At 45.7% G+C, this 17,022-nt stretch overlaps 1 protein-coding gene across 1 annotated transcript in view; it reads left to right on the top strand.

The window, feature by feature from the left end:
- The first annotated feature begins 4,624 nt into the window (after window positions 1-4,624).
- TSPAN14 (tetraspanin 14) overlaps window positions 4,625-17,022 on the top strand; it is a 45,308-nt gene continuing 32,910 nt past the window's right edge. Inside the window, exon 1 of the mRNA XM_018555924.1 lies at window positions 4,625-4,736. The gene's annotated coding sequence lies outside the window, so the exon portion shown is untranslated. The remainder of the gene's footprint in view (window positions 4,737-17,022) is intronic.

Raw genomic sequence — 17,022 nt, forward strand, 5'->3', positions numbered from 1 at the left:
TTGCAAAAACCTTTTAAGAAGGTCAGAAAAAATAATTTCTCCTAGACTTTATGAGTCACCTCATAGTTCTAGCCGACCTGTGACAATGAGACTGTCACAGGTCGGCTCAGTAGATCGGGAGGTGAGCGAACACATACCGGCGTTCGCTCACCTCTCGATCCTGTCACGAAATCACTCATCTCATAGTTCTCCTTTAACAGGATTCAGTACTATGTTCAGGGTTTGTGGACCTTCCACTGGGTTTGCCAAAGCTCCTGTGAACTGAACTTTTCCCGTCCCACTTATCTCTACTTACAACCATTCAGGAAGGTTGTTTGATTGCCTATATTACTGTTGTCGATCTAGTCAAAACTAATTTTGTAGTAAATTAATTACCACCTTATCTTCTTGAGATATATATATTTTGTACTATTCATGTGGGTTTCACTCTAAGACGTAGGTGCAGGGCTGTGGGAATGGCGAGGCAGGCGCAGCTGTGAGGGGGCGGAGCCAGGGCCAGCCTGTCTGCACCCTCTCGCCCCTGTTGCCACAGCGAGAGGGTGCAGACAGGCTGCCCTCATTTTTACAGAAGGACAGCATGGCCACCTAATATAGGGATGTTCTGAGCTGTATTAGTCACCAATACAGGATTCAATGAAGGAATGGTGATAGTGTGTTTATAACCAGTGACTCCAGCTTATGACAATTGGAATATAAGGATGTTGAATCCGTTACAGCTTTTGTCATAGATTGCATAGGACACAGAACAGCACTGGATTTTGGGCAGGATCCACCATTTTTTTTGTTTGCACTTTTGAAAACACATACCAAAACGTTTTCAGTGGTATATGTAACAGACTACAATGCAGCAATTAGACGTTAATGATGGGATTTACATAAACTTCCACAATGACACCTGTCAGAAGCTGAATATCTACGTGGATCTTGCAACTGCATAAACTCTTTAATGCGTACGCTGCCTGGTAATGCAGCTTTTTGCTGGTCACAGAATAAAGTGTAATTAAACCCTTGTGGTTTATTTGCATGTATCTACTGCTAGCAAGCAGTAGATACATGCAAAAAAAAAAGTCACCAAAAAGGTTAAAAACGTATCTTAACTCTGCTGCGCGCGCGCGCTCGTCCGAAGATTCTTGGGTGGCTGCAAAGGATCATGGCATGGGCGCACGCGCAGCAGAGCTCTTCGGCCAGAGGAAAAGGAGAGACACAGGATAAATCTATACAGGCAGCCCGGCAGCATGCACCTGCACAGACTCCGTGGGACACAGAAGACACAGCAATCAGCACTGGATCAGAGACCGGCCCCCGCGCTGGAGGGACTCCTGAAAACTACTAGAAGGAAGTTGATCGGATCAAGAGGCATCATTTAAGATGAGTACTTACAGGGGTACAGGTACTCCTAGAATGAGATCCTAATAGGTTGGACTTGATGGACTAATGTCTTTATTCAACCTCAAATACTATGTATATACCTTGTTTCCCCGAAAATAAGACACTGTCTTATATTATTTTTTGCTCAAAAAAACACACTAGGTCTTATTTTAGGAGTAGGTCTTATTTGTTTTAATGTACAACAATCCACAATTATTCATGTAGAAAAGTCTATATGTATTCATGTACAAACATATGGTGATCAGGGCAATCAGGGGTGCCGTACCTTTCCAAGAGCAATTTGGTAACCAATCGCTGGCCAGAATGAGCGAAGCGCTCTTTCACTATCGATTCCTCACAGGCGGAGTGCATTTGATATCACTCCGCCTGTTACAGGAGCCGGCGCTTCAGAAGAAGCATCGACTTGTGCTCTGCTCCCTCCGGTGCCGCCTCGCTTCCTCTAGCGCTGGCTTGGTTGGCACCGATGATTCTCTCCGGCGGCTCTTCAAGTTCCCCCTTATGCCACCACCTGCCCTGGGAATGGTCACAACTAGGTCTTATTTTCGGGGTAGGTCTTATATTTTAGCAATTCCCAAAAATAGTACTAGGTCTTATTTTCGGGGTAGGTCTTATTTTCGGGGAAACAGGGTATTATGTATCTTACACCAGCATAGGGTGAGGGGGGATTTAGACTTTAAAGGAGAACTATGGGGTCAGTGTTTTCCCCATAGTTCTCCTAAGGGTAACGGGAGGACACAAACTAGTGGCCTCCCGTCACCCTAAGCGCAATCTAGAGGCAGAGCCAGCTGTGCCCGCCCCCTTCCGCCAGTCAGCGCTGGATGATCAGACAGGTGAGGGGGGAATCCCTGCAGGGAGCCATGAGTGACAGTCACGGCTCTCTGCAGGGATATATCGAGAAGTGAGCGAGCGACGCTATGTGTTTCTCTCACTTCCCAAACTATTGAGCTGACCTGTGACAGTTTCATTGTCACTGGTCGGCTAGAACTATGAGGCTGAGTGATTTTCACTCGCTTCATAGTTCTCATTTAATGTCACTTTAAGGTTTCACCTGCAGGTGGCATTCACATGTACAGGCTCTAGAAGTGTTTAGCTTTCACCACGGCCATTGATGTTTCAGTTCCCTGCCTTCTGACACTGGGGCATGACAAAAGAAGAGCACCAAGCCAACAAGATAGACCAAAGTTCAAAGCGGGGTTTTGACAAGCATGGTTGAGGATCAAGCAGAAGATCTGGACAGACAGAAGAAATCTGAATGTATCAATTTATTACAGTTTATCTAAATGATAGAACAGTAGGGATCAAGGAATAAGCTCAAAGCCAGGATCAAACATCAAGCGCAAAATCAGGAACAGATACCATGGTAAAGCCAAGTGACCAATGCAGACATCCAAGATACACAGGAATGCGGAATTGACAGATTCAATTTTGTGCTGAATGATGCAAGGTGGAGCCATGGATCATTCAGCAGAGATGAGCAGATGGTGTGACCATGATGAGGTATAATGACCTTCAAACTGGGTGGAGAAAATAGGGAAGTCGTACTCAACAAAGTGCCATTGTCAATCCTAAAATTCACAAACGGTAAGATTTAGGAGTCTTATGTGCGGTGGGCTCACCCGCTGCTGTCAGAATACAATAGCGCACTAAGAGATTCTTCCATCTATGCCGTTTACTGAGGTAGAGGAATTTATGGGGGTTTCTTCGCTCAGCCCGCTAGTTGAACAAAAAAAAAATCATAACAGTGTATGGTCAGCTCTAGTCTGGTTTTATTTGACCTGAAACCCTCAACTCACCTCATATTCCAAGACTCATATAGTAAAGATGATATATTCTTACAAAGTGGTTACACTGATGTATAGGGAAAAATCAGACCCCACACACGCCTATACTAAGAGGTCCAGGGGGCCAATAAAACACATTAGATCTACATCATCTTTGGCCTCTAATGAAACGTAATCCTTCTGTTCAATAATAAGCTGCTTATCGGACTGTGAAAACCTAGTCAGATGGAAATAGAGATGGATGGAGTCAGAACTCAGTGTTTGTCCTTCCCACTCCTCTTCCTGGAATCTCCATCACAGTAACAGGCAGAAGCAATCAACCTACCAAGCTTAGGGGAGGCCTATGGAGCATAGATAAAGGTAAATAACACATCAGGCTGGATCACACATTACATCTAGTCAGGGACACAGCAGCACAGGGCAGGGTCCCTACACTTACTTACAGTCTTTCTCTTTTCAATAAATACATTCTTTGTTTACTCTGAACTTCCTGACTACTAATGAGTCACATTTCTAGCATGTCCACTCCCCTTCTTACTCACTGTGCTGGCCCAGCTCCAGTGCCCCTCCCCTCACTACAAAACCTTTACTGTAGCAGGAAGGGGAATACTATAGTGTCATCATGTGAGTGACGGCTCTGAGTCTGCTGATATCACATCCAAGATAGCGGATCCCATAAGCAGACTCCAGGCTTTTGGAGGACTTTACATGTAAAACGAGGCCAAAATATATTTAACCCTTTCAGAGCAAAAGAAAAAAAAAACTGCATGCACCCGGCCAACACATTAACCATTATGGCGGCTGCATACCCTTCATCTAGAGACTCAGGATCGCTTCAGCAACCATGCCCTCTAGGTACATCTGCCTACTTTTCCAGTGCTGCCTGTGCATCTCCCTGTGCTGTCCGGACATTCCTCCCTACATTTTGTGTGCAGTTGTACATCTTCCTGCGCTGTCAGTACATGTCCCCTGTGCTGTCTGTCCCTCTCTCTCCTCGGCTGTCTGTCCCTCTCTCTTCTCTCCCTCTGTTGTCTGTCCCTCTCTCTCTGCTGTCTATCCCTCTCTCTTCTCTGTACCGTCTGCCCCTCTCTCTTCTCTGTACCGTCTGCCCCTCTCTCTTCTCTGTACCGTCTGCCACTCTCTCTTCTCTCCCTCTGTTGTCTGTCCCTCTCTCTCTGCTGTATGTCCCTCTTTCTCCTCGGCTGTCTGTCCCTCTCTCTTCTCTCCCTCTGTTGTCTGTCCCTCTCTCTCTGCTGTATGTCCCTCTTCCTCTCCTATGTGCTGTCTGTCCCTCTCTCCTTTGCTGTCTCTCGCTCTCCTCTGTGCTTTCTGTCCTCCTCCCCCTGTACACATACAATCAGCCTGTTCGCCGGTATTGTAGTGGGAGTGGAGGAGGACACACCAGGCTGCCCCGGGCTCTCTCCTCCCCCTGACATGAGAGGAGAGGGGTTTTACTTCCTGTGTAGCTGGAGGAGGATCTCCCATACAGTCATACACAGTCTGATCATCACAACTTTCACACACACCGACGCTGTGTAAACTTCACTCCTTCTACGTTCTGGACGGGTGAGTGTGAGAGATCGGAGGAGATAGAAGAGAAATGTACAACCTGCAGAGTTGCTGGGTGTGATCTGTGACTCTTCCTGTATGGGGGGAGAGGGTGATGGTGGCAGGAAGTTATTGTTGTATGGGGGGGGAGAGGGTGATGGTGGCAGGAAGTTATTGTTGTATGGGGGGGGAGAGGGTGATGGTGGCAGGAAGTTATTGTTGTATGGGGGGGGAGAGGGTGATGGTGGCAGGAAGTTATTGTTGTATGGGGGGGGAGAGGGTGATGGTGGCAGGAAGTTATTGTTGTATGGGGGGGGAGAGGGTGATGGTGGCAGGAAGTTATTGTTGTATGGGGGGGGAGAGGGTGATGGTGGCAGGAAGTTATTGTTGTATGGGGGGGGAGAGGGTGATGGTGGCAGGAAGTTATTGTTGTATGGGGGGGGAGAGGGTGATGGTGGCAGGAAGTTATTGTTGTATGGGGGGGGAGAGGGTGATGGTGGCAGGAAGTTATTGTTGTATGGGGGGGGAGAGGGTGATGGTGGCAGGAAGTTATTGTTGTATGGGGGGGGAGAGGGTGATGGTGGCAGGAAGTTATTGTTGTATGGGGGGGGAGAGGGTGATGGTGGCAGGAAGTTATTGTTGTATGGGGGGGGAGAGGGTGATGGTGGCAGGAAGTTATTGTTGTATGGGGGGGGAGAGGGTGATGGTGGCAGGAAGTTATTGTTGTATGGGGGGGGAGAGGGTGATGGTGGCAGGAAGTTATTGTTGTATGGGGGGGGAGAGGGTGATGGTGGCAGGAAGTTATTGTTGTATGGGGGGGGAGAGGGTGATGGTGGCAGGAAGTTATTGTTGTATGGGGGGGGAGAGGGTGATGGTGGCAGGAAGTTATTGTTGTATGGGGGGGGAGAGGGTGATGGTGGCAGGAAGTTATTGTTGTATGGGGGGGGAGAGGGTGATGGTGGCAGGAAGTTATTGTTGTATGGGGGGGGAGAGGGTGATGGTGGCAGGAAGTTATTGTTGTATGGGGGGGGAGAGGGTGATGGTGGCAGGAAGTTATTGTTGTATGGGGGGGGAGAGGGTGATGGTGGCAGGAAGTTATTGTTGTATGGGGGGGGAGAGGGTGATGGTGGCAGGAAGTTATTGTTGTATGGGGGGGGAGAGGGTGATGGTGGCAGGAAGTTATTGTTGTATGGGGGGGGAGAGGGTGATGGTGGCAGGAAGTTATTGTTGTATGGGGGGGGAGAGGGTGATGGTGGCAGGAAGTTATTGTTGTATGGGGGGGGAGAGGGTGATGGTGGCAGGAAGTTATTGTTGTATGGGGGGGGAGAGGGTGATGGTGGCAGGAAGTTATTGTTGTATGGGGGGGGAGAGGGTGATGGTGGCAGGAAGTTATTGTTGTATGGGGGGGGAGAGGGTGATGGTGGCAGGAAGTTATTGTTGTATGGGGGGGGAGAGGGTGATGGTGGCAGGAAGTTATTGTTGTATGGGGGGGGAGAGGGTGATGGTGGCAGGAAGTTATTGTTGTATGGGGGGGGAGAGGGTGATGGTGGCAGGAAGTTATTGTTGTATGGGGGGGGAGAGGGTGATGGTGGCAGGAAGTTATTGTTGTATGGGGGGGGAGAGGGTGATGGTGGCAGGAAGTTATTGTTGTATGGGGGGGGAGAGGGTGATGGTGGCAGGAAGTTATTGTTGTATGGGGGGGGAGAGGGTGATGGTGGCAGGAAGTTATTGTTGTATGGGGGGGGAGAGGGTGATGGTGGCAGGAAGTTATTGTTGTATGGGGGGGGAGAGGGTGATGGTGGCAGGAAGTTATTGTTGTATGGGGGGGGAGAGGGTGATGGTGGCAGGAAGTTATTGTTGTATGGGGGGGGAGAGGGTGATGGTGGCAGGAAGTTATTGTTGTATGGGGGGGGAGAGGGTGATGGTGGCAGGAAGTTATTGTTGTATGGGGGGGGAGAGGGTGATGGTGGCAGGAAGTTATTGTTGTATGGGGGGGGAGAGGGTGATGGTGGCAGGAAGTTATTGTTGTATGGGGGGGGAGAGGGTGATGGTGGCAGGAAGTTATTGTTGTATGGGGGGGGAGAGGGTGATGGTGGCAGGAAGTTATTGTTGTATGGGGGGGGAGAGGGTGATGGTGGCAGGGTGTTATTCCTGTATGGGGGGAGAGGGTGATGGTGGCAGGGTGTTGTACATAAGAGGGTGCTGCCATCATCATCACAGACCAGGCTGACTCCTAAGAGCACAGTGTACATATCAACAGGTCAGTGGAGCTTGGAGGCTTCATCCATGAGAGGTTCATCACCGGGATAATGTCCAGGAGAAGAAAGAAATAATAAGTTTAACACATATTTGGTTTTATCAGTGCGTCTTACATCACATGGGGCTCATTCACATGAATGTGTCTATTTAGTGACATGTTGAAATGTGGAATCAAAGCAGACATTGATTCCTGGTATACTTCAACAGTATCCTAAGAGAAGCCCGTTAAAAAAAGGAGTGTCACAGGCAAGTGGACAGGATTGGGATACGTGGGGATCCACCTCTTATAGGCTGGAGCAGGACCAATATGGAATCCTCCATACAACGTTGTAGTTTCTTCTGCATGCACATAGTACTGTACACATACATACTGTGAAATAAGGTTTGTTGAATGACGCAGTAAGTCTTATCAGGACTGAGGCACTTGTGACACTGGCCAGTAGACTTTTGGTGTTTCTCAACGTTATTCAGTTTTGTTCCGCTTTATACCGGGAACCTTGTAATGGGTACTGTACTAACGTCTGCTATTTATATTTCTGGACCAATACTCCGGAAATATGTAGAAATGTCTTCTAAACACTTCTTATACCCAAGTCACTTAATGGCATGCTTAGAATCTTTTTTTTTATGATTTATTTTTTTATACTAACTTTTATAAGCCAGGAATCGAGTCCATACATGTCTGACGTCCCCTCCGGGTGCACATACTGATATAAAAAGTAATATACAGCAGATATACTGTATATGGAGAAACAGATTAGTGAGGTCTAGTCCATGCTTGGATTTCTTTCCAGTATCACGCATACATGCTTGTTTGTAATGGAGTAGAAGAGGAATCCATATCTCGTCAGATTATTAAAGGACACCTGTGAGAGAAATGCTAGCTGCCTGCTTCTCATTCTGACACTTCAATACTTAATTCTCTGACAGCCATCAAGTAGCAGCCCCATCCGTCCTGCCCGACTACCCTTACTATATATCTGGAACTCCACTGACCTTTCTGTGGAACGGTGATGGGCATGGTGGGTGTCCTTGGGTATAGCAGGGGGAGTTTTACAAACATGTGATAGTAAAATGCCAACAAATTGAATGGCATATAATAAATTGGAGCTGCAACTAACGATTATTTTCATAAACTTCAACCCCTCCCGTCAAGCCAAGGTGCTCAGAGTAATCCTTGATTCTGAGCTCTCCTTTCAGCCCCACATGCAATCACTATCCAAATATTGCCGTCTCAACCGCCGTAACATTTCCAAAATTCATCACTTTTGAACAAATGATGCAGCAAAGTTTCTAATTCACTTGTTATCTCTCACCTCGACTACTGTAACTCCCTCCTTGTTAGCCTACCGCTAAGCAGGCTATCCCCCCTTCAGTCTATCATGAATGCTGCTGTCAGACTCATCTACCTTATCAACCGATCAGTGTCGTCCACCCGCCCTCTGCCATTCGGTCCACTGGCTCCCACTTCCCCCCACTTCACCCCACTTCCCCAACGTTCAAAATACTAACAATAACCTACAAAGCCACTTACAACTCCGCCCCAACCTACATCACCATCCTCATCTCAAAATATCACTCAAACCGCCCTCTTCGCTCTTCCAAAGACCTCCTGCTCTCCAGCCTTCTTGTCACATCCTTGCATGCTCGCCTCCAGGATTTTTCCAGAGTGTCTCACATCCTCTGGAACTCCCTATCCCGATCTGTCCGCCTATCTCCTACTCTGTCCACCTTTAGGCAATCCTTAAAAACTCATCCCTTCAGGGAGGCCTATTCTACCTGTATATAAACATTTCATTTCTTCCATTAAATCATCCCAAACAGTTATTATCTTTTGTATCATTTGCCCCTCCTACTAGATTGTAAGCTCTCACGAGCGCCTACCTCCTGTACTGAAAATGTATTGGTAATTGTATTGTTTCCCTCAGTTTTGTAGCGCTCTGCCCATACTGGTGGCGCTATATAAACCCTGTATAATAAAAATCGATTAGTTGGCTGTTTCTTCGATTAATCGTATTAACAAAATTAAATACTGTCCACATTTAAAATAAAATGCAGGAATGCAGTGTTGCAAAAACATTAAGTTTACTTCAGAAAAAAAAACAATTTTTTGAAATTGCACTGCACTGGAACACATGGCATTGCGGAGCTGCGCTTTTCACACTGTGGGGGGACCGCCTTTGTGGTGCCATTGAAATGAATGGCACTGCAACGCACCTCCCGCAGCAAAACTTGTCAGGCCGAAACTGAAAATTACTCCCCCCCCCAGAATTGCTTCAGCCAGGGAATGGCCCCTGCTGGCGGCAAAATTCTGCAGACGGCACCTGAATGTGTGAATACAGCATGTAGTGGGCTGGTACAATAGCCAGCCTGCTATTGGTTATTTCAGATTGAGGTAGAAGGCTGGCTATTGTACCCACCCACTGCTTGCTGTCAATCGGCAAAGGAGGAGGGACCTGAAGTAGAAAGTTCTCCTTCAGGTCTGCTCCTCCTGCTGATTGACAGTGGGCAGGTGCAATAGCCAGCCTGCTATTGCAATTTGAAATAGCCAATAACAGGCTGGCTATTGCGGGGGGTTGCAAAGTCATAGCAGTTTTGGCTGACAGCCAGTCTCTCCTCCCCGCTGGGCACTGGCTTCAGCAATCTGTGTCTGCTTTGATCCCAGCTGCCTCTGCCGATACAGGCAGGGAAGAGCAGCGGGGATCGGAGGGGACACAGACCGCAGCATGTAACGGGCTTGCAGCGGGTTGAGGGGGGTGTTGTTTGGGTGGGTTTAGTGATTAACTAACAAAGAGATCAATTCAGAAAACCTGGTGCACAGGATGTGAACTGTCTGTGGGTAACCTGGCAGACAGCTCACATGTCTGTCACTTCATGGGCAAGGCATGCATATAGATTGGGTAAGCTCCTTTCACTGGTTATATGCATGGCTGTAAACTCCAGTAAATGCAGGGTTAACAGCCTTCCTCCTCCCCCAGCTCCCAGCTCAGCAGGCAGGGGCGGGCAGAGAGAGGAGTAGCTCTCCTTCTCTCCATGCTGTGCCTAGCGCTGTGCCTGGTGCAGACATGGCATAGAAAACGGAACAGATCACGCCTAATTAACAAAGGAGTGTATGTACTCCTCTTTTAATCAGGAGCAGGATCTGCTCCATTTTTTCAGTTTTGAAGAGTTGTGCTGGCTTTATGCCTGTGCCATTCTTTATTAAAGGAGAACTATGGGGTCAGTGTTTTTCCCCATAGTTCTCCTTAGGGTAACGGGAGGACACAAACTAGCGTCCTCCCGTAACCCTAAGCTCGCTATACCGCGAGCTACAGCTCGCGGTATACTGAGACGCCGGAGCGGATCCCGACTTAGATGACGGGATCCGCCCAGCTGCGTTAGTGACAGCTGGCTCTGCCTATCTAGAGGCAGAGCCAGCTGTACCTGCCCCCTCCCCCGTTCGTTCCACCAGTCAGCACTAGCAGATAGGAGAGGGGAATCCAGCCCCTCCCCCTGTCACGGCAGAGAGCCGTGACAGGATCGAGAGGCGAGCGAACCCGGTATGTGTTCGTTCACCTCCCGATCTACTGAGCCGACCTGTGAAAGTCTCATTGTCACAGGTCGGCTAGAACTATGAGGTGAGTGAAAAGCACTCACCTCATAGTTCTCCTTTAATCCCATGGAGCATGGAGTTTACTGCACCATGGAACATGCATTCTCTTTGATAACAAAAGAAAAACAATTGACAGGTGTTGGCTTCCTTATACTTAAAGGTGCATTGGCTCCAGAGGATTTTCAGTCTTGAGCTTTGATGTGGCCTGTTGCCAATCCCTTTTTTCTTTTTTAAATCCTAGCAAATTTTCTAATTAAAAAAAGGAAGAGTCAGTCTCTATACTGAAATGGCTCCTTAAAATAAGTGTAACTAAACTGAACAATTGGGATTCCTTTTATTGCCTCCTGTACGTCAGAGTTTCTAGGCTTAGTAAAGGGTGTTGCAGGAAGGAAGCGGCACTTACAGCTTTCTGGTGAATCCCCCTCAGTCTGCCCTTCTGACAGTTTCCACCGACATCATTGTTTACTGCTACAGAATGCTGGAAACTGTGGGATGCGGAGCAAAGCAACTTTGAAAACAAGGAGAATAACAAGTATCCATTACCCAAAAAGCCAATGCCAAAAAGATAAGTTCTAGAGCCCTGGAATGGTACCTTTCATGTACAATGAATTGTACCAAGAACACAGAGTGGCCACCCCTGTCCTCTGCTCAGTATTAGGGATGACTGAATCTGGATCTGAGGCCTTAGCTGCTGTGTTTTGACATAAATTTGAAATTTGCATATCACTAACAGCACGGTTTAGGGTGTTTACCATCTTATGGAATAGAAAGGTTCACTTTAAGGTCCTTAAAGTGGAATTTTAGTTACTTAAAGCAGATGTAAAGTCAAGCAAAACCACTTGTCCTCATCTTGTGCGTACCTGTGCCTTTAAGGGAGGTTGGGCTTCCTCCTGACAAACCTGCACCCAATTTAATCTTTTGCCTCATGTGCTCCAAGATGGAGACTCTCATAGTTTAGAGTTAGGCCCGCACTATATGGAGGTGCCTTGACGTGGCTGTGCGGCTTTCACATTTTCTGCAGAAGACGTGTATCTAAACCTCTGCTTTTAACCTTAGTGGTGAGACAAGTGTTTTTTGCATGCTGGCTTGTGAGTGTGCCTGGAAACTTCTTGCTGTTTTACTATTTATAACTGATTCACAAAGCCATCCGCCCTACGTTTCTCTCTGTAAGCTCATTCTGTATAAAAGGAATGTTCTTAGATCTCATTTCTTTTAAGGTCTAATGTGTGTAATACTGCATTTTGTCGACTCGAAGGTGCTGTGGAGCGTAGCAAAGAAGTATTTATTTCTAGTGGCCATAATGCTCTATCACATTATATTCAACCCGAATAGAAGATGTACGAAGAACGTTCATTTTTGCCTCTATTCGCACAGAATGCATGCCCACAAGGATTCGCAGGGTTAATCTCTGCAAATTTTAATAACTAAACCCCTTAGTGTTGCCAGTGCGCAACAAATCAAATTTAATTTCCCACTGGGATAATGATAAAATCCTTGAGCAAATTGCAATAGCCAATATCAGGCTGGCTATTGCACCCACCCACTAGCCTGCTGTCAATCAGCAGAGGAGGGACCTGAAGTAGAAAGTTCAGGTCCCTCCGCTGCTCTGTCCCCTCTGATACCAGCTGGGACACAGAGCTGAGGTTTGGGGGAGCTCCCCTCACTGCTGTGCACCGGCTGCAGGTGTCTGTGTCCCCTGACACAGAGCCAATGGAACACACAGCCAATGAAACACCGGATCCCAACACTGAGGAGAGTACTAGGGCATTCAACCAACTAATCGATAATGAGAATTGTTGACTATTTTTATTATTGATTAGTTGGTTGTAACCCTACACTATTGTGAACACAAGAATTGGGGTATTTAACAATGCTCCAGATTGAATGGACAATTTTGTATAACACTCATTATATAAAATGATATGTTTTATTGAGACATAATATTATAATGATGCACACAGAATATAATGATAAAAAACTAGGCTCCTATATGACTAACAAACCTCCTCCTGCAAACCCACACTTGGTAACACTTGATATTGTTTAACAATATCAAGTGTGTGTTTGCAGGATGATAAATATGATTGTCATTTCCATATACCATATAACATGAAGCTACCCATAGCACTTTCTGCAAGCAGTATTTTATAGATGGGGCCCCTATGATAACATGTAGCATATGGGTGGGGAGGAAGTGCTGGCTAATGTGATCGCTGTTCTATCTTGTGGTTAAGTTAACCATCAGCCTGTGCGCATGTGATAAGACAACTCATAATATTTTGTGTCATGAATAGGCTCTCTGCTTTTCTAAATTAACCCTTGAAATGGCCAGTTTCTTATTTGAAAGGACCAATCTATAATCATATAGGTCTGAGTGAAAAGATTCCACATAGGTCCTTATTTAGGGCAGCCGAATTTTTCAAAAATAAAACAGCTTTTTGCCAGTACCTTTCACTCTAGTAACTATTTGTATATATCTCTAATAAACATATTGGGGAAAAACAAAATCTACAATAACATTTTCAATGGGACCATTTATTTCAGTAAAAATCTTCCCATCAGAATATTTATTGTATTGAATGTTTGCTATTTACCCGTAAAAGCCTCTCTTGTGTAGAGATCTAAAAGCCCAGAGACTGCTGCTGCGTGTTCCCATCTTGGATGCGATGTCAGCAGCTCCAGCGGACTCAGAGCTGTCACACAAGTCACACTCTATGGTATTCCACATTGCTCACCGTCAAAGGCTATTGTATGGAGGTGAGGGGCAGATGAGCTCGCCCAGCACAGAGACACTTCCAGTAGGGGAGAGGGCTATGAGGCGCAAGGAGGGTGGGGGACTGTGATAGGGAGCGGACTCTTCTGGAATAGTCACATTTTCCTAGAAAGTTCAAAGGCAAACTGCATGTAGGCATTTAAAATAGTTGATTTTCTTGAACATACAGTATGGGACACAAGCACAGATTCAGAGACGATTAGGTAATATGGAGGTGTCATCAGTCGTCTTTGAATCCTCCTGTGCCCTGTACCAGATTTTCCTGGGAAGTCAAAGATCCTATTTTTCCATGCTTTTAGGCTGGTCACAGGTGACAATGTGCATATGAAAAATCTGGTCAGAACATTCCATAATGCCATCAGAGACTTGACAAATGTTTTTGAAATCTCATTTGATTTTAACATTCGATTTGGAATGAATGGAGTTCTGTGAATAAAAACCACATTCACTGTTAGAATTTAATGTATTCAATGAAACTTTACAATTCCGTTCTGTCATTTTTTTTTTCATCACTGTGTCTGAAGATTATAGATTTGATTTTTTTTTTACAGAAAATTCTACTTTTGCATGGCCAGCTTTAGTTTGATTTGGATGATGCACATGTGACCAGTGCACCTTAATTAGAGATGATCCATGCATCTTAACCCCATAAGGACCTTTTTGCTGCCAAGGCCTTTTTTTCGTTTTCTGCACACATGCTATAATCGACATTTTAATCCACAAAATTACCTCAAACCCCCACAACATTATATATTTTCTGAAAGCCAACACCCTGTAAAATAAAATGGTGGTAGTTGCAAATTTTTATTCGGCACGTTATCGGTGCAACTTTTTATCAAACACAACATTTTGTGAAAAATGCACTTAAATTAATTTTTGTGCCCCAAAACACAAGAAAATACCAATTTTTTTGGTAAAATATAAAATATGAGGTTACGACGAGTAAATAGATACCCAACATGCCCAGATTACAAAATTGCGTGCGTGCGTCCGCGAAACAGCAACAGATTTCAGTACCCCTAAAAAGTCCATAGACAATGCTTTAAAAGCCTCTGCAGGTCATCAGTTTAGATATGTGTAATTATTGGCTGTAAAATGATTGCTTTCACTGTGGCATGCGCGGCGATACCCAACATGTACAGTGCGATCAACTTTTTTGTTTGACTTGCGGGGACAGGGGAGTTTAAATTTTTTTAAAATTATTTTTACATTTATTGTATTCTATATTCTTTTTTTTTTTTAAACTGTTTTTTTCTTTAATTGCCATCACATAGCGGGGCTTTCAAGCCCCCCATGTGATAGCATATTGGTGGTGGCAGGTCCTCTTTAAGGTGATACTGGGGGTCCAAAAGAACCCTAGTGTCACCTCTGCACTTTAAATAAGCTATTGAAGTGCATATCACATTACCGGCCCATAGAAGCGATCTGGCGGCAGCTTCTACAGTAATGCCAGTAAAGTGTCTGTTTACAGGGCCATACGTCAGTGGTCGCGATGGCGTTAAAGTGGACCTTAACCCCCTTTGGCTAAAAATCACATAATTGTGCAGCTCTGCATGCTGATATGAAATCATCTTACATTAATTAAACAAACATGTTTTAATTTTACTTACAATTTCTTGTTTTCTACTTCCTGGTTCTCTTTGGCAAAAGTGATGTAATGTGCCAAAGTGTTGCATCCTGGGAAGGTTACATCTGTGGAGCATTGCTGGGAAATCTCATCTGTAACCTCCTGAGATCTCAGGGAAAGGCATTTTCCTCCCCTGAGATGATGCCCTGGTCACATGTCCTAGTCACATGTGCCAAAGTTCCAGGAAGTAAAGGGGGATGGGTTGATTTGCCCTTAGTAAAAATGGCCACTGTGAGAAGAATGGAGAAGAAAAGAAAAATAAGGTATACAAATAATATAAAGCCGGCAGTTCATCTTTAAGAGCAGACCTGTTTCCTTTTCTTCTATTTTCACTTCAGCCCATTAGGCCCATTAGGCCACCTGGCTAAAAATACATCTGAAAGGAAATGAAAATGTTTACAACACTGTTAGTTTTTAGTAGAAATGTGATTTTGAGCAGCACCTGCTGTTGTGTATATTGATGGCAATTCATGTTTTTCTGGCTTGAGGTAGGTTCCTAACACTCTCAAATCATAATTTTTATCACTACTATTTATCCCAATGTTTAGTAATAAAAAGCTCTCCTAGATGAGATGACAGTTGCAGAGTCTGGCCATTTTAAGACATGGGGACAGGCAGATACCTCCCAGTCAAATGCTCTTATGTAGTCTTGTTCCAGCTTCTTTCCTCCCCGTAGGGTGCCGGTCTATGTACCTTCCGATGCAGCGCCAGTGCCCAGCAGGGAGGAGAGAAGCTTTCAGGATGGAGAGCAGGGCTGCGAGGTGACAGCTGTCATTATTGCAGATGGCCGAGCTCTCCTCCCTCACCTCCCGGCTCGGCCTCCTGTGTCAGGATAGAGAGTGCTCTGAAGCGGTGACAGCTGCGACCTGTCACAGGAGGCAAAGTTCTCATCCCACACCTCCAGGCTCCGCATACTGTGTCAGGATGGAGAGCGATGATTGGGGGAGGGTGCTCTGATCTGTCACAGGAGGTGGAGCTCTCCTCCCCCACTGCCCGCCCCCCTCCTGTGACAGCCAATTCAGGGATGGAGAGCGGGTATACAAACACTCACCGATCATCAGAACGGTGAGTGTTTGTAAATAACTGGACATAGTGTGCTTACTATGTCCCAGTTATGAATGAATGGGAAGTGATCTACATTTTTCTTACCAGTTTGAGGTTTAAATAGCCAAAGTCCTGTATTTTTAGCTAAGTATGGGGATTACTTGGTGTCTAAAGAATCCTTATGTAAGTATTTAGGCCGCCATTGCTTGCCTCCTTCTGAAGAATGCTAATTTCCTGTCTGTGAACGGAAGTAAAATGAGTATAAAAAAAAAAAAGCCCCCATAAAGCTTTTATCCACATTGTGCTGGTAGGCATTATGTTTGATTATGTCAGACTTAACACAAAGTGATCCCCTCTAGTACTGCACTTCTCCTCCCACGCTGGCACTTCTTTTCACCTTGGTCTTCTTCCGGGTTCCAATTCCTTAGCCACTTAATTGGCCAGGCCTTGATAACGTAGCTCCCGTGTATGTGCACGGGGGTTACTTCATCTTTGCATGTTGAACCTGTGCACCGAGCTGAGCATGCGTGGCTCAGTGTACAGGAGAAAAACGAAATTGCTGGCAGGCATCAAAATGCTTTTATGGCATATGAGGCTTCGGCCTGGGCCTCTTTCACATGGTTTGATCAGGAGGGGATTTGTGCACGCATCTCCTGCTGATCAGAACAGATGTCACCATTGTGACATCCGTGCCCATCCAGTTTTTTCCTGCATCGCAAACTGAAATGACTAAACCCATGTTTCCATTCAGATCAGATTACCTCCGATCAGATGAACAGATTCGACAAAACAGGACTCTGACCTATTTGTTTTTCCAGACCTGCCCAGAGCTGGGGATAGTCGGATGTAAACGGACACACATCCACTTAGATCCAGCTGCCCATGGACTAACATTGGGCTTCTGATCAGGTCCGCTTGAAAAACTGACAGGCGGACCTAAGCCTGTGTGTGTGTGCGTGTGTGTATATATATATATATATATATAATACAACACTATGTATGATTTTTT

Source organism: Nanorana parkeri, unplaced genomic scaffold, assembly GCF_000935625.1.
Source record: "Nanorana parkeri isolate BGI_ZX_2015 unplaced genomic scaffold, ASM93562v1 scaffold218, whole genome shotgun sequence".
Taxonomy (NCBI): Eukaryota; Metazoa; Chordata; class Amphibia; order Anura; family Dicroglossidae; genus Nanorana; species Nanorana parkeri.